The sequence below is a fragment of the Benincasa hispida genome, chromosome 12, assembly GCF_027475165.1.
Source record: "Benincasa hispida cultivar pf3 chromosome 12, pf3_genome.v1.1, whole genome shotgun sequence".
NCBI classification, from domain to species: Eukaryota; Viridiplantae; Streptophyta; class Magnoliopsida; order Cucurbitales; family Cucurbitaceae; genus Benincasa; species Benincasa hispida.
The window spans coordinates 47,883,229-47,903,038 of record NC_143489.1 but is presented as its reverse complement, the minus strand read 5'-3'; the positions used below and the strand labels follow the sequence as shown (position 1 = coordinate 47,903,038).

The 19,810-nt window shown below is 35.6% G+C and overlaps 1 long non-coding RNA gene across 1 annotated transcript in view; it reads left to right on the top strand.

Annotated features, from left to right (window-relative positions):
• Window positions 1-13,912, top strand: part of LOC150032032 (uncharacterized) — a 26,662-nt gene extending 12,750 nt beyond the window's left edge. The window contains exons 4-5 of the long non-coding RNA XR_016525012.1: window positions 6,080-6,696; window positions 13,579-13,912. This is a non-coding gene — a long non-coding RNA (uncharacterized LOC150032032). The remainder of the gene's footprint in view (window positions 1-6,079; window positions 6,697-13,578) is intronic.
• The last annotated feature ends 5,898 nt before the right edge of the window (window positions 13,913-19,810 follow it).

The following is a 19,810-nucleotide window of genomic DNA, read 5'->3' as shown; positions in this document are numbered from 1 at the left end:
AAAAAAAAAAAAAAAACTCCTCAAAATATTTTATTTTTTTCAGCTCACCTTTTTATTAAAAAAATAATAATAAATAACTCTCTTTTTCCCCAACATTTACTCAAAACTCTTCACTTCAAAATTTGTTTAGATAACTCTCTTTCTCAAACTTTTTTCTTTTAAATTTTATTTTTGCAAAATTTATTACACATAAACATTTTTCAAGGAAAAAAAAAACTTTTTTAGTTCCTAGGTTTTAGATCTAGTTTTTATTTAGTCCAACGGTTTCAAAATGTTAATCCTTAAGTTATGAGATCTGTTTTAATTTAGTATTTAAGGTTTCAAAATGCTACAATTTCACCCTTGACATTTGAGTTCTTTTCTAATTTGATCCCTATGTTTCAAGATTTAAACTTTTAAACCGATTTTTCACTAAATAATCACCTTTTATCTTTATGTTAATAAATTTTATTAAAAGGATTATAATTAATTAAGTTTCACTATTTTATTTATTGTTTTTAAAATTCTACTTTATGTTTTTAATTAATGAATAGAAATTTGAGATTAAAAATGTAAAATCTTGAAATCCTAGACCAAATTGAAAAGACATTTTGAAATTTAGGGATTAAATTGAAACAAAACTCAAAATTTAAAGACTAAACGTATAACATTTTAAAACCTAAGGTAATAGAAACTATAGTAAAAACTTGGGGACTAAAAAGGTATTATTCCCCTTTTTGAACTTATTTTCTAAACATCTTCTGAGCAAAACATTGATGATCCTTTTACAAAGACCCTCACGACTAAAGTGTTTGAAGGTCACCTACAGAGTCTAGGTCTACGAAGTTTGTAAACTAGGACAAGTGGGAGAACTTTTGGGAATATGCCCTAGTTTATTGTATTCATATGTTTATTGTACTCATATTGTTTCTCACTTAAATTCAATATTGTGATACTCCACTAGGAGTTTTAGTCCAAGTGGGAGTTTGTTGGATTTTATGTCCTAAAACTTGTAGTTTGTAAATTAATAAACATATTCTATTTTATTTTTTGATAAAGTTGTTATTGAAATTGTAATCTTGAATGCAATAAACTAAGGTCATGAGGCTATTTAATGTAGTTTGAACTTTATGTAGTGACATAAATGTGGATAGAGTTCAAATATATAGCCAAAATGGTCTATAGTATATGAATAAGGTTGAGCGCCTTATTCTGGGGACACTATAGATGCACCCCACTTTGTAGTTAGAACAAACGATGTGATCCTGAATCGTTCATGTGGAGACATGAAAGTTGAGGCGTTCTATATAAAGAGTTTACATAAGACTAAACCAGGAAATAGTCACTTTTTACGTTCTAAATGTCGTTTAATGTATAAAACTAACTATTTTGTTAATTGATGACCTAGGTAACTTAATCTTAATCCTGAGCTAACTATGAAATCCTGTTCACTCAGAATTATCCTTAGATCTGCATAGGTTAGGGCAGCTCATTATCGCTGGCCCAATAAGCCTCCCATCTCCGGGGTAAGATCAAGTGGATAGCTGGGAACATAGGGTGCAAGACGGAATTCACTCCTACCCATTATAGGGATAATAGATAGATTGTTCCCTTTAATACTATATCCAGATCTTGGACAAGGGGCCCCACCCTCTCCTTGGCTCGAGAGGGTTTCGGTTTATAGGTTGGATCTTAAACCAATTGTTCATTAGAGGATCAATGGAACTTAAAAAAGAAGATGTAGTCTTGGGGGTAAAACGGTTTTATGACCCAGCTGAGATTAAGAACAACCTATGAAGGATTAGCTTACTAATCATGGTTATATCAAATGGACACAAATATATCTATAGTGAGAGGAGTGCAACTACGAGACTATAGTGGAATGACCCGTTAGTTAACGAATGTTGATTAGCTCCGTCTAAAAGAGTTTTAGCCAGCTAATCTCGGATCGTTGGAGCCCATGATCTATAGGTCCATTAGGTTTCCCTACTAGCTCATATGGAATAAACTTAGAACAGTATGATAGAATAATTCGAATTGTTCGAATTAGGTGAAGAGAGAGAAACCGACAAGTATATGTGATATAGTAGTCGGTTTTATAGTTTAGAGATATAGCTTTAATATTTAAATATGATTTAAATATCAAGAATGTGGATACGTTCATATTCGGAAACTCGAAAATAATGGAAATGGTCAAAGATGTAAAAAGTCAAAAAGTTGACTTTTGACTTTGAAAAGTCAAACTTTGACCAACATTATATTCAAATATGATTTTAATTTCAAGAAAATAAATGCGGATTCATGCTCGGGAGGTCAAAATTAGTCAACACGAAAAAATCATAAAAAGTCAAAATGTTGACTTTTTGGTCAAAGTTTGACTTTGACAAAATGACTATTTTGCCCTTTGACTAAAGTTAGTGGGAAAATCCAAACTTTTGTTGGATAATTTCACTAACAAAATAGTGGGTTAGATGTTGGCTTATAGTGGAGACATTAAGCCCACTTAGATAGTGGATTCTAGGTGTTGGGTTTTTATGAATTGATTTCATGCAATTTTTGCATGGCCTTTTTCTATAAATATGGGATTCGAATTTGGATTAAAAATTTTACCCATTTGCCAAAAATTTTTTCAAATTTGGGCTGAAAAAAAAAAACACTATTTTAAGGAAAATTCATAACCCAAAACCCAACCCAAAAAAGCATTTCTTTTCCATCTCTTTTTCTCTCCGGTTTCTTCATCAACCGAGTCCCACAATTTGGTTTTGAGTCTAGAGAATAGTAGATCAAATCTAGTGGTGGTTTGAAAGATTTTAGGTCGAGATTCAGCAAGGAAAAGTGATTTTCGGGAGCTTCAAAAGTAATCTTTAATTTACTGTTTTTTCCTTCAATTGCATGCTTTTTTTCTTTAAATTAAAAGCAATTAGAGTGTAATTAGATCCTTATTCCACTGTGTATGTCTCGTGTTCCATCAAAAACAAGGTTACTATTGGCCGAGCCTTCGAGACAACGTCATGCAATTTACCAAGACTTGCCTTGTCTACCAACAAGATAAGGTCGAAGGGCGAAATTAACGGGTCTTTTGGAGCCCCTACTGTGCCCTCTAGACCATGGGAAAGTGTGTCTCTCGACTTCATCCCCATTTGCCCAAGGTTAAAGAGTTTGAATCGATCCTTGTTATCATTGACCGGTTCTCAAAATATGCCACATTTATCCTAACGTCGAAGATGTGTACAGCTGTGAAGACTACCCAACTGTTCTTCAAGCACATTGTGAAATTATGGGGCGTCCCCGTGAGCAATGTTAGTGATCGGGACGGGAGATTCACTGGGACCTTCTGGACAGAATTGTTAAAGATATTGGGATCAGCACTGAACATTTCCTCTAGCTACCATTCCCAAACAGACGGCCAGACGGAACGCTTTACAACATGCTCGAGGAATATCTGTGTCACTTTATCGATGCTAGACAGAAGAACTGGGTCCAGTTGTTAGATATTGCTCAGTTCAGCTTTAACAGCAAACAAAGTTCCGCAACTAGAAAGACGCCCTTCGAGGTAGTGTACGGCAGACAACCACTCATGCCACATCTGGTGGACCATCCCTATGCGGGCAAAAGCCCTCAGGCACACAATTTCACCAAGGAGTGGAGCCAAACCTCTGAAATAGCTCGCACCTGTCTAGAAAGAGCGTAAAAAATGACGAAGTGAGCTGATAAGAAGCGGAGGCCCCTCGAGTTTCAAGCTAAAGTACTAATCAAGCTGCGACCAGAACAGTTCCGTTTCTGAGGCCAGAGAGACCAACGTCTAGTATGAAAATAAGAAGGGCCAGTGGAAGTGATTGAGAAGGTCGGGAAAATCTTGTATAGGGTTCAGCTACCCTCATGGATGAAGATCCACCCTGTCATCCATGTGAGTATCCTGAAGCCCTATCACCCCGATCCCGATGATGAGTAACGGAATATATTGATGCGCCCACCTGTCACGATGAAGAATTCAGCTGAAAGGGAAGTTACACAAATTATGGATAGATGTACTCACCGTATCGGAAGACCGAGACGAGAACTGAAGAGTTCTTAGTGAAGTGGAAGGACCTCCTTGACGAAGAAATCAGTTAGGAGCGCGTGGAAGACTTGAAGAATGCAGTTCCAGCAATCGCCGAGTTCGAGCAGGGTCAGTTGACAGGGACGTCAACCAATTAAGTGGGGGAGTGTCACGGTCATCTTGTCCAGGGCCTGTTGGCCATGGCTACATGCCCGATCCAACCCCTTTTTATTATGCTTTCATGTCAGGTATTGTATTAGTTTAGTTAGCTTGCTTTCTTCATATTTTTGTTGTAAGTGACCGCTCGCCCTTTTGCATATGCAAGAGTATCAGTTGGCTTTTTGTTCAGAATGCACTATATGGAGATAAGACTAATCATCACTTCCCCATATCTGGAGTAGTACTCTATAAAGCTGTTGTTGTTGCTCATTCAAACCCCTCTTTCATATAAACATTTTCTCAAAGCATTTTAGATTCAATTTTGTTTTTTTGCAAAAATTCATTTTCATAAAACTTCTCAAAATACTTTTTCAAAAAAATTTTTGTACCTTTTTTTTTGTTTGCAAAATCTTTCTCCTTAAAAAAAACTCTCATCATATTCTCACACTGTTTTCTTTCTTTTTTTCAAGAGCGTTATCTTTCAAAAACTCTACTCAAAATATTTTCTCGAAGCTTTTATTTATTTATTTATTGGGTTTTAAACTATTTCTGAAATATTTGCTGCAAACTATTTTTTTTCACAATATATTCTCAATTCGTTTTTTCAATTTAATTTTTCTTTTGAAAAAAATCTCTCTTTCAAAACTATTTCCACTTTTAAGTTTTCTTTCAAAACCCCTATCTCATCATTATTTTTTCTTTATTATTATTATTATTATTATTATTTTTGCAAAAATTCATTGCATAAAACATTCAATCTCTTTCAAAAATATTTTCCTAAATCCTTTTGCAAAAACTCTTTCCAAAACATTTTTTGTTTTCAAATATTTTCCCGAACCTTTTTCTTTTTCAAAAACTCTCTTCTTCGAAAAACTCTCTTTTTAAACATTTTCGCAAACTTTTCTTTTCAATTTTTGTTTCAGCAAAACTCCATTCCAAAAAAAAATTCTTAATCTTTTCCACTTCAAATCTGGTTTTGTTTTTCAAAATATTTTCTCAAACTTTGTTGTTCCTTTTTTTTTTTTTTTTATCGAAAACTCTCTTTCAAAAACATTTTCCAATTTTTTTACTTTAAATTTTGTTTCAAAACCTCATTCAAAAATAATTTCTCAATTTTTTTTTTCTCTTTAATTTTTTTTTTTTAAAAAAATTCATAAAAGAAGTAGTCAAACATTTCAAACTTTTTTCTCTTAAAAATTTATATGTTATTTCAATTTGTTAGATAACTTTAGTGCTCTTAAGGTAAATTCTCTATTACATTATTTATTTCAAATATTATTGAGCAGTAATTCTTCTACTTCTATATTGTTGTCTCTTTAAGAATGTAATTGCCCTTTATCTCTCTTATATTCAGTAAATTTGAGGTGGTGTAAGAAAAATTAATTGATCGAGAATCAAATTTTCTATTTCATCTTATCCCTACCTTATTGTTTTTTTATTTTTTTAGCTATAATGTGTACCTTCTGTTTTTCTAATTTTATTTTCATATGAAGATTATTATTATGTATGTGGTTGAAATTTAGGGTGGTTAATGAAGGTTAGATTTGGTCATCTTTATATTTATGCTTGTTGTCTTGTAGTAAACATTTGCACCTTGCTTTTCAGGAAAATTTTCCTTTTACCTCTTTTGAAAAATTATGTATTGCTTTTTTTCTTTTTTTCTTTTTCCTTCTTTTTTCTTTTTTCTTTTTTTATGTGAGTGATCTTCTAGTTTTACTTTTTATTTTATTTTATTTTTGTTACACTTATCTAGCTCTTTTCTTTTTTAGTAGATTATTATATATTAAATTTCTTTTAGACATTTTAATTCGTGTCCTACTATTGTTTGGTAATTATTGTTTTTCTAATGTTATTGGGCGAGATTGTTTTAGTTTCTTTTAATTTTATTTTTTATATTTCCAGCGAGATTCCATGATCGAGCAGTGAGATTTGACAAAGTTTCATGCGAGATTTCATTTCCAGCGAGATTCTGATGGAATTTTCAAGCGAGATTTTGAGCAAGATTTCTAGTTCGAGCGAGATTCTAATGGAATTTCGAGGGAGAGATCGAGTTCGAGCGAGATCTTGATCAACTTCGAGCGAGATTTCGAGCAAGGAGTGAAAGATCAAGTTTGAGCGAGATTATTGAGCCGGTTTTCAACGAGAGATCGAGTTTTAGCAAGATTCAAGCAAGTCGATGAGCCAACAGTAAGATTGAATCAGTTCAGTGAGCGAGATCCAGCGAGATCAGTTGGTTCGATCAGTTTTCTCCTTTGCATGATGTCTTGCGATATAAAAAGATTGAAGTAGAACTCAAGCATGCATCCATTGAGTTTTTGCTAAAAAAATTCGAGTTGAAGAAGGTTTTCTTCAAGTGGATGCAGTGTGTTCTTCTCCAAATTCCTTTCATTCAAGCTTATTTTGAGTCTCACAACTAAATCTAAAGCTCCAAGAGAATAGTAGGGAAGATCTTGAGGTGGTTCATAGGAGATTTGGAGAAAATTTGCAGCTGAATTCGTGATTCAATAGGTTCTACAAAGGTATTACTTGAAACCATCTTATTATTATATGAGCATGCTTTATTTAAAGCCAAAATTAGTGAATTAGAATGCTTATTGATCCTTGTTGCTTCCGCTGCATGCTGATATACTCCTTCATTGGGAAGCCACTAAGTGCATACTAAGATATCTAACATGGTCAAAGGATGCTAGAATAACCTATCAAAGGTCAGAGGAATCTGAATTTAACCTAGTTTGGGAATGTTGACTAAGAACTTTGCTTAGGAAAATGACAAAAGAAGATCCTTATTGGGTTATATATTCCTACTAAGGGAAATATAATTAGTTGGAAAGCCACCCTACAATCAATAGTGACTTTATCAACAATAGAGGCATAATGTATTGCTTTTACAGAGGCAATCAAAGAAGGTTTATGGCTTAAAGGATTGGTGAATGATCTCATATTAAATCAAACAGTAGTTAATATCTACTGTGAAAATAAGAGCACCGTTCACCTCTCGAAAAGTCCAAAATATCATAGTAGAACCAAGCACATTGATGTTAAATATCACTTCATCAGAGACCAAATTGAAAATGGAAAGATACAAATTTTAAAAGATCATACTTTTGACAATCATGTAGACATGCTCACAAAACCTGTGTCGAAGTTAAAGCTCCATAAGTACCTCGAGCTAATAGGCTTCGATTTTCCTGAAAAGGATAATATTGATCAGATCTGAAAGACACTTGAAGAAAATATAAAGACACTTAGAAGCTAATGTTGTTCTCACCTCAGATTTAACAGAGGCAGACCCATGGCACAACAGATTGTCTCACATTAGCTCCAAAGGCCTTAATGCCCTATCCAAACAAGGAATTTTGCCCAAGGAGATCAGTAATAAAATGTCTTTATGTAAACACCGTGTGTTGGAAAAAGTTAAAAGACATTCATTCATCAAAGCATAGCATACAACAAAGGGCATGCTAGACTACATCCATACAGATTTATGGGGGATAACCTCAATTCCAAGCCTAAGTGGTCAAGGTATATACATCCTTTACATATGATTTTTCAAGAAAAAGCTGGTTGTATTTTCTAAAAACAAAGGATTAGGTTTTTGGAAAATTTAAAGAATGGAAATCAATGATAGAAAAATAGGCAACAAAGGAAATCAAATACCCTAAAACTGATAATGGTCTGGAGTTCTATGGTGAGGAGTTTAAACCTTTTCTATAAAGAAAATGGAATAACAAGACACAGTACAATGAAGCAAACCCCTCAACAGAATGAGGTAGCTGAGAGGCTAAATAGAATTATCATGGAAAGAGTAAGGTTTCTTTTGTCAGATGTCATCCTAGAAGAGAAGTTTTGGGCTGAAGCAACTACCTATTTAGTGTACACTAAATAGAAGTCCTCACACCTCCCTAAATATCTTAAAATTGAAGAAAAGTGGACCAAACACCCTCCCAATCTAAATGACCTTAAGATGTTTCGTTGTGTTGGGTATGCTCATCATAATCAAGGGAAACTTAAAGTTAGAGCTACTATGTTTATGTTTGTTAGTTTTGTGGAAGGTGTGAAGGGGCTCAAACTTTGGCATCCCACTGAGAAAAGATTTATAATCAGTAGGGATGTTACCTTTAGAGAAAATGAGATAGAGGAAACATCAACTTATACCTAGAAAAGTCCTAAAGAAGAAACAACAACTTATACCACTAATTTTGAGGTGGAGAATGTTACAGAACAAGATCCTAACTCTAACATAGAAGAGATAGAGGAAGCATCAAGTGTTCATGTAGAGGGTGTTGAATGTCCTCCTAATCTAAGTCAATACTCTCTAGCAAGGGATAGAAAAAGAAGAATATAGTTCCTCCAGCCAGATATGCAGACACAAACTACATGAATCTTGTGTTGAATGCCACTGTGGCTCCTAATGATCAATAACCAACCACTTTTGAAGAAACTTTGGGTGGTTCTGATGCCAGATTGTGGATTGAGGCTATGAATGAGGAAATTGACTCTTTAAAGGTTAATGACACTTGGTCTCTTACTTCTCTTACTAAAGGATGCAAACTAATTCAATCAAAGTGGATCTTCAAACTAAAAGAGGGTATCACTAAAGATTAGAAGCCTAGATATAAGGCAAGATATTTGCTAAGGGTTTTACTCAGAGATATTGACTATACTGAAATCTTCTCTCCTATTGTAAAACACACTATAATCAAACTTCTTCTATCTTTGGTAGCCCAACGTGATCTTAAATTGGATCAACTAGATGTAAAAACAACATTCCAACATGGGTATCTAGAAGAAACAATCTATATGCAACAACCTCAAGATTATGAAGTTAAGGGAAAATAAGACTTGTATTGCCTCTTGAACAAGTCAATCTATGGATTTAAACAGTCCCTAGATGCTGGTATAGAAGATTTAATGACTATGTTGCTAGCCCGGGGTTTCAAAGGAGCTTTCATGACATGTATGCATATATAAACTCTACCACCTATAAAGGAAATGGCTACTTACTTTTATATGCTGATGATATGCTCCTTGCATGGAGGCCTTTTGAGCAAAGAATTTGACATGAAAGACTTAGGTGAATAAAGGAAAATCCGAGGCATTGACAATATGAGAGACAGAGGCTCATCTACCCTAAGCATTAATCAAGCATCCTATTGATATACCTCATGGTCTCAACAAGACATGATCTATCCTACTTAGCTAGCCTTGTGAGCAGACATATGTCCAACCATGGCAAAAGGCATTGGGTGTTGGGTTTTATGTCTTAAAACTCGTGGTTTGTAAACAATAAAACTTATTTCTGAAAATTCAATAAGTTGTTATTGAATATATGTATTGCTTGTTTTCGTTTTAGAAATAAATCCAATAAATTAAAAGATTCATGACTATTACATGAGTACTTGAACTTTATGTAGAGACATAAAAGTGGATCAGGTTCAAGCAAATAGTCAAAATGATCTATAGTATATAAGTAAGGTTGGGTGACTTATTCTGGTCACTCTTAGATCCTAAGACAACAGAATTAGCCTAATAAAGACTAATCCAATGAATTAATTTAAACATCAAATCTAAAGCAATATTTGAAAGTAAAGACAACATCAAAGGGTTGAATAAGTACAAGCTTTTTTACTATGGATAATCTGAGTTTTGAAGAACATTACAAGCCATTTTATAGGCCAAATGGTCGTGGATAGACCAAGAAATTCAAAAGTCATTTAAATACAATTATTTATAAATTGTAGAAAATAACATCTAGAAACTTGAAACTTAATTGCATACTAAATTATAAGTCTAAATGATAAATTAGGAACGTAGAAAGCTTCAAATTGCCTTAAATATCTCTTCTAGAAGGCGGCAAAGTAGATATGCATGTTTGACAAGGTTTGACATCATATTTCCCCATGCAGTGCACACTTGACAGCATTTTCTTCACAAAATTTACACACTTTTTTTGACAACCGTGTCATCTTCCAAAATATAGGACTTTTCCCATGCCATCTTCATGCCATTTTCTTCTTGACTCATTGAAGTAATATTATATAAAAAAAAAAATTTCAAAATAATTTTTCGGTTCTTTGAATTTGCTAGTTTTTGAAGATGTAGTGTGAATTCCTCTTGAATCTTATTTGCCTTGCTTCTTGTAATTGGTCCTTTAAGTACATGCAATGGTTCAATGGTTGAATTCACATAAGAGAGATTCTTCCCTTAAGTGCTGACTCTGGGTCTTGAACAAGGGGTCCCACCCTCTCATTGGCGTGAGAGGGACTCAGTTTGTTGATCGGATCATAAACCAATTGTTCATTAGAGGATCAGTGGGACTTAAAGAACAAGAGGTAATCTCGGGGGTAAAACGGACATTTGACCCAGCCATTATCACGAATAACTTGTGAAGGGTTAACTTACTAATCATGGTTATATTGAATGGACATAATATGTCTACAGTGAAGAGAGTGCAACTATGGGCTTTAGTGGAGTGACCCATTAGTTAACGAATTGGAGTTAATTCGGTGTAAGAAGTTTAGTCAATTAATCTCGGATCGTTGGAGTCCATGCTTTGTAGTCCACAAGATACCTCTGTGCTCGTAAATGGATTAGCTTTAGAACAGCGTGATAAGTTAATTTGAAATGTTCAAATTAGAATTAAGGGAATTAGTAATTATATGAGATATAATTGTGTGTTTAAGTTTTGAATTAAACGCAATTAGAGAATTAATTAATATTTAAATATGATTTAAATATTAAATTCATGAAGGTGGATTTTATGTAAAATTAATTTAACGTTTGATATTGAATTAATTGGAATTAATTAAATTGTTTAATTAATTATTTATTATTATTTTTATTGAAAAATTAATTTATGAAATTAATTTTGTAAAATTAATAAAATTTTTAGTTTTGAAAATCAAATTGATTTTAGAAATCAAATTTGAAAAAATCGAAAAAGAGAAAAAAGAGAAAAGTTGGATTTCTCCACTCACCTTCAAGTAGCTCACACCAAACCCACTCGACTCTAGCTTCAATACTCCAAGCATGAACTGCATCTCATGCAGGCTTCTCCTTTGCATGACAGTCCTATAATATATAGAGAAGATTGAAGTGGAATTCAAGCATGCATCAGTTGAGCTTTTGTTGAAAAATTCGAGTTGAAGAAAGTGTTCTTCAAGTGGTGCATTAGTGTGTTCTTCTTCAAATTCCCTTCATTCAAGCTTATTTTGAGTCCTGCAACTCAATCTAAAGCTCCAAGAGAATAGTAGGGAAGATCTTGAGGTGGCTCACAAGAAGATTTGGAGAAGATTTGCAGCTAAATTTGTGATTCAATAGGTTCTACATAGGTATTACTTAAAAATGGAGAGATACAAATTTTAAAGATTCATATGTAAGACCCTAACACTAAATCTAAAGTGGAAGGTTAAATAGAGAAGAAAAATCCTAAGTAAGGATATTGGGACAAAGAGTGAAAAACATTAATACTAAATTATCCAAAAAGGTGACCAAAAGACCAAACGCATATGAGAGGCTTAAATATGTTGAACACAAGAGTGCAAGGAGAATGGAAGGAAGAAGACTTGAAAAATGGCCAAGGGCTTGCATACAACAAACGCAAAGGCATGCGGACACAAGCACGGTATGCGTTGGAGGCATGCGTCGAGTGAGCATGCTAGGAGCGCAGGCCATGTGTCGAGGCCAAGCGCATAGGCCATGCGTCGAGGCCAAGCGAGCAGCCCATGCGTCGAACATGTATGCCCCCTAACTATGCGTCGAACGGGCAAGTCGGACACCCATCTTATGCGTCGAGCGCTACCAAGTCTGCCGAGCAGCCATGCGTCGATGCCTTATGCCAAGTGCACACCCATGCGGCGAGACACACCCACGCGACCGAGCGCGCCTATGCGACCGAGCGTGCCTATGCGACCGAACGTGCCTATGCGGCCAAGCGCGCAAGCGCCTAGGCAGCACACCTATGCGTCGATGGTCAACACCGTGCATCCATGCTTAGTAGGCCGAGCAAGCATACCTAGCAAGCCATGCATCAAGGGTGCGCGGCCACCCTATGCGTTGGTGATGGCCGACTCATGCAATGGCTAAATGGGACTTTGATGAAGGAAGGGTGAGTTGCTATGCGTTAAGGACAAAAGGTAAGGCTAATTGGTGGAAAAACTCTAAGGAAAGATGCCAATAGTTATACGAGCATAAGTCTTAAACAATTTAAGTAGAGAAATATGTTTAAGTATTTAAGTAATTTAGGTAGAAAAAGAAGGATCACACAAAGTTCTAGCAGGAGGTGAACAAAGGAGATTTCATGCAAACAAGGGAATTTTGGCTGGCAAGCTAAGATGAGAACAACTCAAGGCTAGGCTGGGTAGGCTAAGTGTTGGCAGCTCCAAAGTGAGACAAATAGGAGTTGGGTTGTCACAAAGAGGTGAGTTTGGAATGGCTATAAATAGAGGGGTTGGACGAAAGGGATTTATTAATACCATCATCAAAAAAACTTGTGTTGAGAGCATATTTAGAGTGTTACATTTGAGTTCTCATGCTGCCAAGTTAATTGAAGATCAAAAGAAACAAAGGTTGCGTTGATGAGGTATTGAGTCAGCCTGGATGCACAGCCAACCCACACCCTGCGCGCATGCCTTGCAGTGCTGCGTCCGTCCGCGTGCCTCGCTCGACGCATCCCGCGCGCTAGCCCAGCACAGCTGCTCCCTCGTACGACGCATCACGCCCAGCGCAACAGGCCATTGTGCATGCCCAACGCATCAGCCCTCTGTGAGGCATAGCACGCCCACCCTGCCTACATCCAAATGCCCATATGCTTACCACAGTCCAAATAACCTGCTAATTTTAGGATTTTGCCTAAATTGGAGTAGAGTAGGCTGGTATTTTCATTATATAATGGTATTTTGGCTATTTTGACATTATCTATTGATATAACAAGTATTAATTGGGGAATTTTAATTGATATGGAGGAATTCTCAGGAAAATATTCTCAAGGTGATTTTAGTGGAAAAACTTGCTTGCAATGATTGTTTACTTAGTTTTATGCGTTGATATGTGGATAAATGCATATGTAAGTGCAAAATGCATGCTTATGATGTTATGTTGTTTACCATGATATTGTTTGTGAAATTTCTATGGAAACTGAGATTATACCCGGACTACATAAGTTAGCATGCTTAAAAAAGGTATGAAAGTTAGATAAGGGGAGAAAATAGGAAATTGAACTCTATGTATGAAAGTTAGATAGATTATTGTAAACATGTTAAAATCTTTAATAGATAAGGGGAGAAATGTTAAATTAAAATGTTGTTTTGGAATACTACTGGTATATCCTCATGCTCCTTTCCAAGTCTTGGGGGCTAAGGCTAGGGAGGGGGTGTGACATCATACTTTTGACAATCTTGCAGACAGGCTCCCAAAACCTGTGTCGAAGTTAAAGCGCCAAAAGTACCTCGAGCTGATAGGCTTTGACGTACCTGAAAAGGATAATATTGATCAGATCTGAAGACACTTGAAGAAAATATAAAGCTAGATTTAAGGTGGAGAGTTGAAAAAGTAAATCCAACGGCTACGTGTTCTTTCTTTTATACAATTCATGTAAAAACTGATCTCCCTTAGACATTTATAAAAAGGAGCTCTCAGTACGTAATGTTTTTATACATAGAAAAGAAAAAACAAATAGGTTGTACTCACATTTTCTTCAAAAACACGTCTTCCCATGGAAGTAGGCCTTTTCCCTTAGTCGAACCATGTTAAAACACTAGTGTACTTCTTCTTCCTCTTCATCTTCTTCATTTTTAGCGCATTGTTACCTACATTAAAGATAGTGTTATTAAATCCTTTTAATGTCGATTGCAACTGAAAACCAAGAATCAAATGAAGCCTTTTAAACTGACATTGAAGCTCAGAATCTATCCGTTTTAACAATTATTGTCCTTTTTTTTAAATTCCGTTGTCGAATCCATTTTTTCGGTCAAGAAGTTAAAAACGACATTATATGTCTCGTGTTGGATCAGGAAATGTCCGTCATTGTTTTTTTATTAAAAAGTATATAAACAAAAATTTGCATGGCAAGCCATCAATATTTGTCTTCCACCTATGAATTTATCTACAAACAAGAATCAATATTTCCAATCCATTACATATACTCATCAAATATGAAATAAACACACTAATCACCAATATTTGCATAACAATAACAGACTTTCATAAAATACTTACACCAAGCTATCATTTCTCTCATTCACAAATATCAGTTAGTACTAATTCCATGAATACTTAACACCAAATACCCCATAAACACAAAAATATTATACATAAATCTTCCAATAAACAGATCATGGTTAGATAAATGGTTAACAAATGAATGCAAATTTACCTATATAGGTTTCAATTTTTGAGAAGACCGATGGTGTTGGAGATCGTGTTTGGCTTGCCATGTTTTCAATCCACTAAGTAGTTTGAAAACATTAGTTAAACATAAATACTTCGACTAAGAACTAAGAAAGTTCAATTACACTTACATATTTAGAACTCCATGAAAATCCTCTTGAACCTTACTTCGAAGAGAGTCCAAAACATAAACACAATTTTCTTGTAGATTGATTACAATCAATATCCAATGATAACTATAATAAGTAACAATTTTGAAATATTAGTACGTGTATAATGCAAATTAAAAATAACTTAAGAACTTGTATTTACTTACCCTGTATTATATGGAATAAGGACAAATTGGTCTAAATTAGCCAATTCTAGTTGATTGACTAAATTTCTGGATCAAATATCTTGAGACTTCACATGTGGCGGTATTCTTGCTTGATCAATTATAAAAAAACTTCTTCGTAATATCACGACCACATTCATCCCAAAGATACCTAAACAAAGTAAAAGTTATTATTTAAACATGAAACAAAGTATACATGAGTGAATCTAGATGAGTAATACTTACGCAATGTATGTCAAAATACACATGTAGCCTATTTCAACCATATTGCAACATTGGATCAGATCATCGCAACCTAAATAAATAAATTGTCTCTTCCATGTTATATGCTCGTCCAAAGTGATACGGATCATGTCTACATCATTCATGTTATGCATGGCATGTCCATTCAAGAGTTTGATGGTACCATTGGCATCAGTATATTTGCAGGACTGGCGAAAGCTCTTAATTGTTGAATGGTCCTACCATAACCAAAGTTACAAAAATTCAAAGTAGGAAAAATAATAAATAACCAAACTCATATACTGAAAAAGAGGCATACTTTTTTTCTCGTCAACCATAACTACAAGTTCACAAGGCCATGTTACGAAGTTGCCCATTGCTTGATGTAAGGACTCTATTTTACCCTTCACATGAATTGGTATAGGCAAATCTTCTCCAATGGCAATGTCAATCAGAACTTTAACAGTTAAGCATGACACATCATCATCAAATGTTGTGGCTATTGCAATAATATTATCTACAGTTCCTATAGCCAAGTGGCATGGTGTCCCCTTACCAAATTTAAAAGAACTTATGTCATGCATGGTTAAACACGTCTAATATGATTAAAATTCAAAAGTCACAACAAATAAATTATCTCTATATCTTCTTTAGGCATCTTCTTAGTATCTTTTTCTTCAAATGCACTTAGTGCAACACTTCCAACAAATGATTTGGACTAATGAGATTGTCTATTGTGTGTTATTTCTCTTGACAATTTACCATGTCAAACATTTTTTTCACTAGAGCCTCCTTCAATTTCTTGGCTCATTAAGGACTTTGGTTTTACTAATTTAAAATATTGGGAATGAGAAACAAAATCACCCATTCCTCTAACACGTCCCACCTGTTCCTCTGTACCCAATGCTTTGGTCAAAACATCTTCACCTTCATAGGCTTTAGCCGATTTATCTTGTAAACCATATTACAATTTTCACACAATATCTATATCATCACAAGTTTTAAACATTATATTATGTCATCTTAACTTTGCACAATATAAACATACAATTTGATTGGCACATTCTCAAGTAGCTTCATCAAAGTATTCTTTATTTTTTTCTTTTCTTGCTTCTTTCCATAAAGTCACCCGATAAGAAGGATCATTCGATAGGTTCTACATGAACATACATATTTAATTAGCATAAACATATTAGAGTAAAAGATTTAATTAAAGTAGAAAAACTTACAAATTATTGGGCAAGATTCGCATAACCCTTCCAAGAAATGTGATGATTATATACACATTTCGCACGTCGTTCTTTTTGAAGACGACTGATTTCCTGTACAACAAATCTAGTTGAAGTTACCTATCAAATTAATGATAATGTTGACATTTAATTTATTGTGAATGACTTACATCCCATTCTTCACTCAATCATTCATTGACGAACGATGTCCACTGATCTTGCTCTATATGAGAATATTGTTGGGGAGGAAATTGCAAGACCAAGGGTGACCTTAAATGGAAGTATGAACTTTTGAGTCAATGTTGTCTTGAAAGTCCAAAACTTCCTAGATGGAGATATGAGTATACAATGTTTGGACTTAGAGCAAGTGAATTAAAAGTTTAGAAAACATACCATGGCCTTGTGGCCCAATTTTTGTGCGTGAACACTCAGGCAGGTGAAAATTTGAAAACGGACCCAGGGGTTTAGAATGATGATAAAAAGCCATGCGCGGAGATGATTTTGGGAACGGAGCTCGTTTGGTGCCCCAAACGGCTATCGGACCCGGCAGGAGTGCCTCGGGGACCAATTTTTGTGTGCGAACTTTCCTGCGAGTGAAAATTTGAAAACGGACCCAGGGGCTCAGAACAATGAGAGAAAGCCGTGCGTGAAGACGGTTTTGCAAACGGAGCTCGTTTAGTGCCCCAAATGGCTATCGGGCCCCGTGGGGGTGCCCTGGGAACCAATTTTTGTGCGCGAACTTTCCGGCTGGCGAAAATTTGAAAACAGACCCAGGGGTTCAGAACAATGAGAAAAAGTCGTGCCCCAAATGGCTATCGGGCCCCGTGGGGGTGCCCTTGGCTGCTTTCTTCTCCTTCAGATACCGAGGACAGTTCCTCTTCCAATGTCCATCTTGGTTGCAATGGAAACATTTTCCCTTAGCAACTGGTGGACGCCTCCTCGGGGCGAAGGCAGTGGATTAACAGGTGCCTTCCCTTTTCCCTTATCACCCTTCTTCTTCTTCCCCTTTGCAGAATTAGAAGTAAAAGGTGCAGACTTCGTACCTAAGGTCGAACCTCTATGGAACATCCTAGAGGATGCAACAACATTTGCCTCACCCATCTGCCTCTCCTTACTTTTCAGTAAATATTGGTATGTCTGCAACTCGTTGAGGAGAGTTGTAAGGTTATATTTTCACTTTGTTAAGAATCACATTGCTAACAAAGAGTAGGAAGCTCTCCGGAAAAGAATGCAGGATTATGCTAACTTAGCTGCCCTCATCGATGGTAGACCCATTCAACTCTACCACATTGAAGTGGACCATCATGTTTAGCACATGTTCACGAACAGAGGTGTCTTCTTGCATTTTGGAGTTGAATATGAATTTAAGAGCCACATGCATAAACTGTTCAGATAGTTGTCCAAAAATCCTCCGCAGGGACTTCATGATCTCACGGGCTAAGACTTGAGAAAGACTTGTCAAGATATAGGCTCGGGCCTTCTCATTAGCCCTTGTCCATCGCTCGTATGCCTCTCGAATATTTCGAGTGGCATTTGGAGCTGGAATAGGAGGACAAGCCTCCATGAGAGCAAACATGAAATCCTCGATGATTAGGATCGTCGTGATCATGTGTTTCCATGTTGAAAAATTGTCGCCAGTTAGTTTTTTAGCGCTTAACAACGATAAAGTGGTTGTAGCCATTTGAAAAAGTTGCTGAAAATACGAACAAAACTTTATTAGTTTTTGCTAAACCACTTTTAAACCAATTAGTTTTGCAAAACAGTTTCAAGTACCCTAAGTTATAGATTTCTATTTTGCAATGATGCCTCAATGAGTCAGGACAAATGCCACCGGTGGGTTTATCAGTTGCCCCTTAACTGGGATGAGACATTCTCAACCATTAGGCAGAACCAACTCTGAGAACTGAACCTAACAGCCACCATTTTTTGGTCCAGAGTCCCACCCTAATGCGCTTACCGTAGAGAAAAGACAGATTAGGACAAGAGACTAAGTTACTTATCCTCTTACAGTAGATCATATATAGAAACGCGTAAAACTGTCATCCTTTAGAGGGACACTCCCAGGGTGCCTCGAGGCGATGTGCAGTAACTTTATTCAACCTAACGAGGGAGATCGAAGGATATGCTATCACACTTCCCGCTCCCACTTACTATGAACATTCTCTCCATCCACCTTGATATTGACCTACCCAAACACCATCTGTTGGGGGGTCACGCCAAAGGTGCCACGAGGCCGAGGATAGATCTCACGGAGTGGACTATTTAAGAGAAAAGTGAAAGGTTTAAGTGAAGCATCTTATGCTCCAAGTACCTCCTACTGAATGTTCTACCTAGGGATTCATTAACCTAGACAATCTGGCTACTGATTTTAGTCTAAGTCATCTTTTTAAACTCTATTCATAAACAACGTTTGTTTATGAAATATGAACAAGTTCAAGTAGTCACTTTTAAACACTTTAATGGACTGTCCTTAACTTGCATGCATGCATCAAATCTATCTAAATTCATCTTTCCAGGTAAGTTCCCAGGTAGGGGTGTTATGTTTCCGTCAACTTAAATACCCCAACCTAGATAGAACCCGCCTTAGACAAAAGGTCCCTTATAGATAGATTTGCTACACTTTAACCTTTTATTAGCCAATTTAATCCTATTAAACTGATTAAAAGATTAAAGCCTTAGGGTTGCTAATCTTATTAGAACCGTGATCTTAGGTCTATGTGATCCATGTTTTAAACATTTTAAAACCATGAATTAAACTTATGTGAGCATGCATGTCTTCTTATTTCTTTTAGTTCTAATTTCTCTTTAACTCTTAAAAAGAAACAACTAAAAAATATTAAGCATAACGAGGTATTTATAACATTTATAAATTAACCTATGTGTCATGCTTCATGCAATGTCTGGTCATTACTATAACTTTTATATAACGCGTAATAACCAAACAAACATGCTAACATTCACCCTTATACTATAACTATTATAATATAAAGATAATGCATGTCAATGCTTTTTATGCATGCATAAATATAACTGTTATATTATATGATGCATGAGCATGCTCTTACATAATTAAAATCATGCTTCTCTAAATTACAAAAAATACAATAAAGAGATGATGCATGAGCATTGCATAACCTAAGGTGGGATTTACTATATGTGCATACCATATGACATATAAAACATACATCGCATGTAATAAACAAAGGATTAATGGACGGGGATGAGCCTGTTAAACCAAAAACAAGAATGAAAAACCCTATCTATTACATTTTTTTCATCTAGCAAATTGGTTCACAGGCGAACCAGGTCTTGAACCGCCAAGAGTTCTTTATCGTGTAGCAAACTCCAACAGGTAGACGATCGTTCAGCACGCAGTAGACGATAGGAACATAAGATAACGATTACGTAGACGATGACGAGGCTGCGAAGCCTGATCGTCCATGCGAAGCCTGATCGTTTAGT